We start from the raw sequence: 11,686 nt of genomic DNA on the forward strand, positions 1-11,686 counted from the left end.
CAGACACGCAAAGTTTGGGATTGGCTCCAGATTGAGCACAAGTATTCTCCTAGTCACAAAGGTCGCCTCAGTATGGTTTGAGTAAATGGGGGGCAGACCCCAGTGGTGCCCCAGTGTGAATGGTCTTCTCTTCTTTTGTTGTAGAGCCGTACAGTATCTCTGCAAGCCAACTCCCTGCAACCTGCACACAACCTGATTCCAGACATTCATCCTGCAGCTGCACAGTGAGGTGCCTAATACAGCGGCTACTGAACACTTCTCATGCTTGTGTTGCAGGAGCTGTGTGTCTATTATGTAACTGAAATGAGTTGAAAGAGCAGAAATGAGTGGAGAGATCGGTACGGATGAAATTGGTGTGGATAGAGTAACATGAATTATGCCAGTGAAAACTTTCAGGATATGCTGAACCTACAATGTGAAATATGTTGAAGGTATGCAAGTTTGTTTTGATGGGTAACAGTCTCTTCAGTTTATGTCACTGTACGGTATTGATAAGTTTAATTTGTCATTTTTGTACTCAAAAATTCAGACAACACCATTACAGATTTACTTTTATTGTATGGATTATGGAAATAATAGCTATGTGGGTGATCGTATCACATCCAAAAAGCAGTTATAGCAAAATTATATTTGCCTTTTCTAATTGCAGTATAGAATAAAAAAAATTCCAAAATAATAGTTTCACTTCACAGAATTAGGTTTCAGAACCTTAGATTATTGTCAAGATTGGCACAATGACTAGTTGTTAACTTATGTAAGAATTTATACTGTTACATATGGTTTTTACTCTGTGTTTTGGAATGAGATTTTGTTACATTATGGTTGTTGTTCGTTGGGTAGCAGGCATGATGGTAATAGTATGGCCAGCAGTATGTGAAGTGGTAACTTGAGTAGAGTGGAAACACATTCTGAATGGTAGAGTGGAAACACATTCTGAATGGTATGTCTTCAAGAAAATATAAACAAACCCAAGAATGAGTAAAATTGCATATTGTATTTAACTCAGAAATCACCAATTCCACATTTGATGCATACAAAATAGCAAAATCCAGTGCTTTAAGTAAATAATGCAATTACTACAATCAACAATAGATAAGAAGATTGATCCGTAAAGATGATTAAAGCAAAGGATATGCTTTCTGCTTTTAAATAATTTTAAATTTGTTGTAAAATTTTTGTTGAGTAAACTGCATGTACGGCTAAATTCAGCATATATTCAATCTCATTGATTCCCTCAAAGTAGGAGTGTTTGAAATATGATGCATTGATTTATTCCATAATGACCCAGTTATTCAATATCGCAGCATTTTTAACTAACTTCATGTACATCCTTTGTGTGAGGCTAAGCCACAGTGGTCCACCGACTCTGTTCCCCTTGAGCTGCTGTTGTGTTCTGTACCACACATGTCATGGTTGCAGAACCTCAGGAAATAGGATTGTGAAATTGTAGGAGGGAACATCAGTGACAAATGAAAGTTTGAATCAGGCTAGGACGGTTTGTCAGACAATCTGACTATTGTGGCAATTTTGTCTAGGTTCAAGTCCCAGTCTGTCACAGACTTTCAGTTGTCATGACATATTCATTTATGTTGTTTAGACCCATTTTTCTATATTTTTGTAGCCTGTGTTGCACCTGTACCTCTCGTTTATTTTCATTCAGGTTGAAACTGACCCATCCACATCTCCAAATCAAGAGATTGAAGACATATTCATTAAGGAAGAAATTCTGGTAAGTATCAAACCTCATCTGTCTTTACATTGTCTGCAAACCAATGTGCACAGCATGACGGAAGGTGACTTGTGTGGATATTAACTCCTCGTCTTGTTATTTCACTCGTAGGTGATCCGCAAAGAATGTTACCGGCAAGTTTAATGGCCCCTGTTAGTCCAACCAGTTTTGGATCCCACAGAATTAAGCAGTACTCTAATGTATGGCATAAGCAGTCTCCTTCACAGCCAAACTGAAAATTCCTGGTGGCCAATCGATCGATTAAATCTTGCCATTTGTTTTACCTAAGATTAAGATTATCTAGTAGTTCAACTTCTTATCTCTACAATTTGTTTACGCTCAGACACTTGTAGGACAGGTCTGACTTTTGCTGTGACTCATTAACCCCGTAGTGCAACATTACTGCATTTGTTTGTATGAGATTGATATTTTGTTGAAAACCAGCTGGACATTCCTACAATTCTTTATTGAATGACTGTTTGTCATAGATACATCATTTGCTAAAAGCTGAGCCTGCAACTAATACTACCTGCTAAGCAATTAATGTATAACATGAACAGTAACAATTCTATTACACATCCATGAGGATACTAGGTATGAAATTCAGTAACTGTAGATGCTTCTTTATCCACTCATGACATATTATGACTGTCACATTCATGAATAGGTCTCCAAAAAAACATACTGAGTCAAAAACTTCTGAAAAGTATCGTAATACCAAATCCAAGTCATACCCATAACTCTCACAAGGAAAGTAACCCAGCTGACATGGCTTAACCCGAATAAAAATAGTTTTTAAGCTTGGAGAAATGTCTTCTCTGCCACTCACAACTGTCATTTATCTGTAAAACTGTGCATTTGTGCACAATCGATGATCAAAGGTTTACAAATTTGAACACTGCAGAAGCAAAAGTCCCAGAAGGTTCATGAGAATCATAAGTGATTTGGCAAAAAAATTAACACATGCAATATTTAGTAATATATTTCTCAAAATAGTACTTCCATTTTTGGGTATTTCAATCATCTCCTTGAATCTCGACAGTCACATTTCAGTTACTAATAGGGAAGATTGTACAGAAACCCAGCAGCATCTATTTTGGGGAATATGAGTCTTCAAGTACTGCATGTTTTTTCAAGCAAATACTTAGCTTTTTACATATGATATCTAATTTATGAAACTTGTGTTTCTGTAGTCATTGATTTGTTAACCTTTGAACTTTGGTAGTGTTAAAATATTAAGGTTTATGGATAAATAACCTTGATGGGTGGTGGACCATACATATCTCCTTATTTTACACTAATTTTTATTCAGTGTTACTCATCCAAGCTACTGTGGTTCCATTGTAGGAGTATCACGTATGAAGAGTACAGGATAGGTTTTACATCACTCACTGTTTAGGGAACCCAGACTCATTGCTGTAGAGAAAAAAACGGTTCAAATGGCTCTGAGCACTATGGGACTTAACTACTGTGGTCAACAGTCCCCTAGAACTTAGAACTACTTAAACCTAACTAACCTAAGGACATCACACACATCCATGCCTGAGGCAGGATTCGAACCTGCGACCGTAGCGGTCACGCGGTTCCAGACTGTAGCGCCTATAACCGCACGGCCACTCCGGCCAGCACTGTAGAGAAGGTCACTTTGTCTTGAATAGGCCATTTGTAGTAATTCTGTGGATCAGTTCTGCTGTTTATTTATTTATTTACTCATTTATTACAATTGGTGTGAACTATATTCAACAAATAATGGTTATTAGTAATTCACTTGTGGATTTTATGTAGGACCCAACAGGGATTAATCAATAAGTTTTCACGACTGCAAATGTTTCATTTATAAAATTATCTCATCTATTATGTTGAGGTGGAATGTATTTTCTGGTCTTTGGAGAATGTTCGGGAGCTGTGGCCCTTTCAGTTTACCAACCACTGTGGCTCAGTGCTGACTGATTTGGTGTACATCTGCACCCTAGTGTAGTATCACATGTTTGACATTATAATGCAGTGGACAGTGCAGTTGAAATAATAAATAATGTGAGTAAGAGTGTGACAGGAGAGTGGAAGGGCTGGTTGATTAAGTGGTTTATACTTAACAACCTTTATTAAAACAAATAAATTAGAACTAAACTTAATTATCTCCATGGGTTCAATTAAAAAACACATTGAAGGTAGTTTAGGAGCTATGGCTGCTTAAGAAAACAGGAAAAATAGCAGTTGTCCCCAACTACCAAAATTATAACAAAAACCTTTAAGAATTTGGCACGACAATCCTGAAATTAAAAACTTACATTAAAACTGCCGTTGGCACCAATATAAAACAGAGAAACAATTTAACATTCAAATTTGATCAGTCATTTTACAGATACACAAATTGAGAGATTGCCTTCACCACCTCGTTCTACAGAAACTCTTCAGATATCCTCTTGAGTAGCTGGGAGTTACATAAAGATGCCTGTTGACATGGCCACATAGGTTGGTCCCATCACATTTGGCAAGACTTCCAAAATCATCCAGGGTAAAGCTTTTGCTCTATATCAGCAGCCTGGTTGCTTGTCCAGTGTCAGTGTCCCATCAGTTCAGCCACAGCAATCATTCTGTCTGCCAGTCAAGCACTCTCATGGCCAGATGTCACTCTGTGTGGCCACTGCAAAATTAAAAACTTGCGCAGCTGGCAGCTACAGAATGGTGCTTGTGTCCATCACAGCACATACTCCCGTCCCCAAAATGTCTAGATGAGGTAGGAGCTTCCTAGTGAGTGAACTTGAGAAGACAATATTAGTGCCACCACTGCACGGGATACTACAGTTAAATTAAATTGCTAAAGGTCCTTTTCTTTAGTGTTGTTACATCTCCAATTAAGGATAAATTGGAAGATAGCAGGAGTAGAGGTAGTGAAGATCTACCCACGCCTTGCTTAAAAGTACAGTTTGTAATGTACATACATAATATACAAAGGAGATGAATATTTGCTCACAGTTGCACCAGTTCATTGAACACTATTACTGAACATTGGTTATCAAAACAGTTGCTCCCCTTCTTTATACAGGCTTAAATTCATAAACATCACTTATTACATTTTCTTACAATATTAGTATTGGGTTTAACTTGGGATAAATATACCCAAAAAAATTCAATTACAATGTGGGTTTTTGATGCAACGGGTGACTGGAGTTGCAAACAGGAAGAGTTGTACCATCACCTTCAATCTGGGCAACAACTTCATCATTATTTTATTTTTCACTTTACTAACTGCCTGAAAGCTCTGCACCCAGACTCTGTCACCCTGTTTGAGGTGAGTAGGACATCTCCCTTGTTATAATTCTGGGCTTCTTGCTCTTCAAATTAGCTCTTGTCCTCTTCCAGTAGTCTCAGATCAGCATTGTATCACTTTTCTCAGTTAACAGTTGGTTGATTTATTACAAATTTTCTAGTGGCATGTTGGGCTTACATGTGAACATAAGGCTAGTGGGATCTGTTTCTGAGACTCCTGTACCATCATGTTGAAGGCAAAAGCTAACCATTGAAGTGAATAGACCCACCAGGAAAGGTCTTCATACTGGTGTGCTATGTGGGCAGAACACAAATTGCAGTTGACTCATTCCTCAAGTGGTGGGTTAGGACAGTAAGGCATTGTAGCAGTATGTGCAGTCCCCCTTTCAAAACAGGAACCCTGAAACAGTCTCGACTTGAATGATGCAGCATTATCAGAGACTAAATATTACAACTGCCCAAGGGTACCAAACAAGGACTTTAAAGCAATTTATAGTGCCAGGTGCAGTCATATCACAGCTCGGAAATAACCAGCAAAAGCAGGTAAAGATATCCACACAAATTAATATGAACCTATTCCCGACTTGCTACTGCAGAAGATTGTCTACATGATTTATGTATAATATCTGTGTGGGTGACGTTACTATTTCAGAAGATAGCAGTCACTCTGTGCCGTGTTCTCATCATTTGGTTACTCATTGCCCAGACTTTGCAAAACTATAACCACCCTGTAATTCCCTTGTCTGTGATCTGCCATATAAAATTTTCCTGAATTTTAAGTTGTGTTTTAAATATTTCTAAATGACTTCTGAGTGGCAACTCTTGGTAATATTTACATAGTAAAGATACTACTCCAGGGGTGAGAGGTGAAGCTATTTTGTCCTGTTTACTTCAACTGACTGGACAGCTCAAATCATTTACAGTTAAACAGCAGGGCTTATCCTTTTCTCCCCCTCTATCATCTCTTTAATTTCTTGTAACCTAACATTGGAATCCTGATGTTCTGCACTGTCTGTAAACAACCGCAGGAGATAGGTGAGGATAGACACAAAGAAGTCTGCTTTGTGCTTACTGCCTCCTTGAAATGTCCGCTCACTGTATGATTCAATATCCCCTTTCCCGAACATAAAATTATGTTTGTCAGCAACAGCTTTATACCCTCCACCTATATGACACACTCTAAACTGGAGGCAGAGATCCGAATTGCTTCTCTTGCAATACACCCCATCCACCTTGGTAGTCCCCGTACCCAATAAGGGCACAGTTATCATTTTCAACAACGAATGGACGGTGCTCCCGGGATGTACGGATTTTCTGCAAAGCAAACAATACAGCCAACCTTTCCAGTCTGTAAACTGAATATAAAATTTCTAATCTTGGAAAACTGAGAGGGGTGTACCCTATCAGTCTTCTCCTTGACTAGTGTTCTAATAAAAGAAGTGGTGCTACACCTGATATAGACACATCCAGGGTATAATCCACCCTGAGAAAACCCTGACCCTTCCCCCTCTTCTTCTCTTAACCTTTTGTCCTGCTAATTGCTTTATGACACCTCCTGCAGATAATCCACCATTCTGAGTAATCCCCACCCTTCCCTCTCCCCCTACTCCACTCCTCTGTGGATCCCATTCAAATTTCCTTCCTTTCTTTTTCATTTAACTCAGTGGACTAGCAATCTGGGCAAAGTTAAGTGTGAATTTTTGGAAAAAATTAATCATGCCAATGAACCTTGCCATAGCCTTGGGACTCTTAGGTGGCAAACAGTTGTGCACAGTCTTAAAGCAGCTTTGGTCAACAATAATACCCTGTGGAGAAACTATGTGTGCTGAAAATTACATCTGTGATGGTGCAAACTTTACCTTAGAAGGTTTGACTGTGAGCCACTGCCTTATTACACACTAAGGGTCTACTCCTTAACCTCGCTCCTACTACTGGCCTCTAATCAGTCAGAATTCTCGCTTTTCTTTCGCTGGATGCCTGGACAGTCTCATTTGAAATGGTCAGGACTCCCACACCTAAAATGTGTACATGGCATCCTGTTATGTGTAAGGCAGCACTGTCTGCCTCCTATAGGCACCTTTGAATCCTGTATCCCGGTCTCGGCCTTTAGAGTAGATGAGATTAGATTAATTATTCATTCCATAGACCCATAAAAGAGGGAATCCTTCTGGGTGTGGAACATGTCAACACATTAAAATAATGTAATTAGAAAAACTTGAGTTTCATTAATTTTAAAGATCCTCAGTAAATAAACAGTAAAATTATGTACATGAATTAAATTTAAAATTCTAATATTTACAGGTTTAATACTTACATCTGCTTTCATTAAATCCATAATTCAGACATTTGCTAGTTTCTTGGCTATTACAACCAAGTATTGTCAAAAATTAAAAGTAAATTATTCATTTCAGTGATCCTCAGTTAATAACAGTCAGATTATGTACAAGATTTAAAATTAAACTTCCACTATTTATGGTCTTAAGACCTACATCTGCTTTCCATATATCCATCATTCACACAGTAGGTAGTTAGTTACATGGCTGTTACAACCGAGTATTGTCAAAAATTAAAGTATAATAAAATTTCATTAAAATGGTCTACTGCACTTGTTGAGAAACTCATGGATGGAATAGAAGGAGTTGGCCACCAAAAATTCTTTTAAATTACTTTTAAATTGTGCCTTGTCTGAAACTAAACTCTTAATGGTTGCTGGTAACTTATTGAAAATATGCCTTGCTGAATACTGGACTCCTTTCTGGGCAAGAGTAAGTGATTTTAAATCTTTATGTATATTGTTCTTATTCCTAGCATTGCTACTGTGTACTAAGCAGTTAGTTGGTAAAAGAAATGTCTTATTTACAACAAACGTCATTAAGGAATAAATATACTGAGAAGCTGTAGTTAATATGCCCAGTTCTTTGAATAGTTTTCGACATGATATTCTTGGATTTACACTACTCATTACTCTTATTATATGCTTCTGTACTCTAAAAATTTTTTCTCTGTTTGTGCAGTTACCCCAAAATATGATACCATATGACATAATGAAATAGTGAAGGCAGCAGAGGATAGAGTAGGTAAAAATACGAGGGCTAGTAGAAATCCTTGGGTAACAGAAATATACTGAATTTAATTGATGAAAGGAGAAAATATAAAAATGCAGTAAGAGAAGAAGGCAAAAAGGAATACAAACGTCTCAAAAATGAGATCGACAGGAAGTGCAAAATGGCTAAGCAGGGATGGCTAGACGACAAATGTAAGGATGTAGAAGCTTATCTCACGAGGAGTAAGATAGATACTGCCTACAGGAAAATTAAAGAGACCTTTGGAGAAAAGAGAACCACTTGCATGAATATCAAGAGCTCAGATGGAAACAGAGTTCTAAGCAAAGAAGGGAAAGCAAAAAGGTGGAAGGAGTATATAGAGGGTCTATACAGGGCGATGTTCTTGAGGACAATATTATGGAAATGGAAGAGGAGGCAGATGAAGATGAAATAGGAGATATGATACTGTGTGAAGTGTTTGACAGAGCACTGAAAGACCTAAGTCGAAACAAGGCCCCGGGAGCAGACATTCCATTAGAACTACTGACAGCCTTGGGAGAGCCAGTCCTGACAAAACTCTACCATCTGGTGAGCAAGATGTATGAGACAGGCGCAATTCCCTCAGACTTCAAGAAGAATATAATAATTCCAATCCCAAAGAAAGCAGGTGTTGACAGATGTGAAAATTACCGAACTATCAGTTTAATAAGCCACGGCTGCAAAATACTAACGTGAATTCTTTACAGACAAATGGAAAAACTGGTAGAAGACGACCTCAGGGAAGATCAGTTTGGATTCTGTAGAAATGTTGGAACACGTGAGGCAATACAGACCCTTTGACTTATCTTATAAGAAAGATTAAGGAAAAGCAAACCGACGTTTCTAGCATTTGTAGACTTAGAGAAAGCTTTTCACAATGTTGCCTGGAATACTCTCTTTCAAATTCTGAAGGTGGCAGGGGTAAAATATAGGGAGCGAAAGGCTATTTACAATTTGTACAGAAACCAGATGGCAGTTATAAGAGTCGAGGGGCATGAAAGGGAAGCAGTGGTTGGGAAGGGAGTGAGACAGGGTTGTAGCCTCTCTCCAATGCTATTCAATCTGTATATTGATCAAGCAGTAAAGGAAACAAAACAAAAGTTCAGAGTAGGTATTAAAATCCATGGAGAAGAAATAAAAACTTTGAGGTTCACTGATGACTTTGTAATTCTGTCAGAGACAGCAAAGGACTTGGAAGAGCAGTTGAACGGAATGGACAGTGTCTTGAAAGGAGGATATAAGATAAACATCAACAAAAGCAAAACAAGGATAATGGAATGTAGTCGAATTAAGTCGGGTGATGCTGAGGGAATTAGATTAGGAAATGAGACACTTAAAGTAGTAAAGGAGTTTTGCTATTCGGGGAGCAAAATAACTGATGATGGTCGAAGTAGAGAGGATATAAAATGTAGACTGGCAAAGGCAAGGAAAGCATTTCTGAAGAAGAGAAATTTGTTAACATCGAGTATAGATTTAAGTGTCAGGAATTATTTCTGAAAGTATTTGTATGGAGTGTAGCCATGTATGAAAGTGAAACATGGATGATAAATAGTTTAGACTAGAAGAGAATAGAAGTTTTCGAAATGCTGAAGATTAGGTGGATAGATCACATAACTAATGAGGAGGTATTGAATAGAATTGGAGAGAAGAGGAGTTTGTGGCACAACTTGACCAGGGGAAGGGAGCGGTTGATAGGACATGTTCTGAAGCATCAAGGGGTCACCAATTTAGTACTAGAGGGCAGCGTGGAGGGTAAAAATCATAGAGGGAGACCAAGAGATGAATACACTAACCAGATTCAGAAGGATGTAGGCTGCAGTAGGTACTGGGAGATGAAGAATCTTGCACAGGATAGAGTAGCATGGAGAGCTGCATCAAACCAGTCTCAGGACTGAAGACCACAACAACAACATGACATAATGGAGTGAAAATAAGCAAAATATACCAGTTTTTTTATATTTATACCTCCTATGTCTGACATCATTCACATTACAAACACAGACTTGTTTAGGCACTTTAGCAGTTCGTTAGTATGTTGCTCCCAACTGAATTTATTATCCCAAGAATTATACATTCTCAACTTCTCCTATTTCCATGTCATCATATTTTATACACACACCAGAAGGAAATCTGTAGGAAGTTCTGAACTGCATATAGTGGGTCTTTTCAAAGTTTAATGACAGTGAATTGGCTAAGAACCACTTATTAATGTCAGTAAAAATTTGATTAGCTGCCATTTCTAAATTTATATTTGATTTACTATTTATTGCAATGTTTGTATCATCTGAAAATAAGGCAAACTTGGCATCTGGTAATGTAACAGATGACAGGTCATTAATATACACAAGAAACAGTAGTGGACCTAGTACGTTACCTTAGGGAACACCACATGTAATTTCTTCCCAGTCAGTTGATGTCTGGTTGCCTACTGCTGAAGTGTTACGTAATGACACTTTTTGTTTTGTGTTACTAAGATATGGCTGAAACCACTTTGCAGTACTACCAGTGACACAATAATATTTTAGTTTACTTAAAAGTATGCTGTGATTCACACAGTCAAATGCCTTTGACAGGTCACTGAATATGCCAATTGCCTCTAATTTGTCGTCCAATGAATGAAGGACATTTTTGCTGTAAGTGTAAATAGCTTTCTCAATGTCAGAACCCCTAAGAAACCCAAACTGTGACTTTGACAGTATGTTATTTTCACTAAGATGCTTAAGTAGACGCTTGAACATAACATTTTCAAAGATTTTTGAAAAAGTTGGCAAAAGTGAGACTGGTTGGTAATTTGATGGCATTTCTTTGTCCCCTTTCTTGTGGAGAGGTATAACTTCAGCATATTTAAACCAGTCTGGGAATGTTCCTGTGACAAGTGATTGATTACACAAATAACTTCAGATATGACTAAGCTCACATGAACACTTTTTTATTAACTTTGTTGATATGTTATCATAACCACTAGAAGGATTTGATTTCAAGGACTTTATGGTGGATTCTGTTTCTTTGGGTGAAGTAAGTGTCAATGCCATTTTACTGAGATTGCTTGTGTGCACTGGTCTCCGATATTCCAGTGCATTATTTACTGAACCTGACAACCCCATGCTATCAGTAACAGAAGCAAAATACTTGTTTAATTGTTTTGCAACACAACATGCGTTTGTTACCAGGGTTTCCTTTATTTTTAGAGCTATTTGTTCCTCCTCATTTCTGGTCCTACCTGTCTCTGACCTAACTATATGCCATGTTGTTTTTATTTATCTTCTTCTCATAATGCAGGTGTTTAGATTTCTGGATAACCTTCTTCAGTATTTTGCAGTAATTTTTGTAATGAGCTATATCGCTAGTATCAAAGGTGTCCCTACGTATCAGATGGAGTTTCCTTTTTGTCTCACATGATATCTTTCAGATTCATATCTGTGTAATGGATCGTGTACACACGTGTCTGCCTTGTAAATCCATGAATGAGTTGGCCTTTCCACAAACAACAACCAACACCTATCCTCTGGACTTATCCCTTCAACCTCTGCTTCACTCTGTGGTAAATATAATGCCTTTACTATGTGTCTAATATACCACATGTACCGTGCTAACAGCTCCCTCT

The sequence above is a fragment of the Schistocerca piceifrons genome, chromosome 9 (assembly GCF_021461385.2).
Source record: "Schistocerca piceifrons isolate TAMUIC-IGC-003096 chromosome 9, iqSchPice1.1, whole genome shotgun sequence".
Classification (NCBI taxonomy): domain Eukaryota; kingdom Metazoa; phylum Arthropoda; class Insecta; order Orthoptera; family Acrididae; genus Schistocerca; species Schistocerca piceifrons.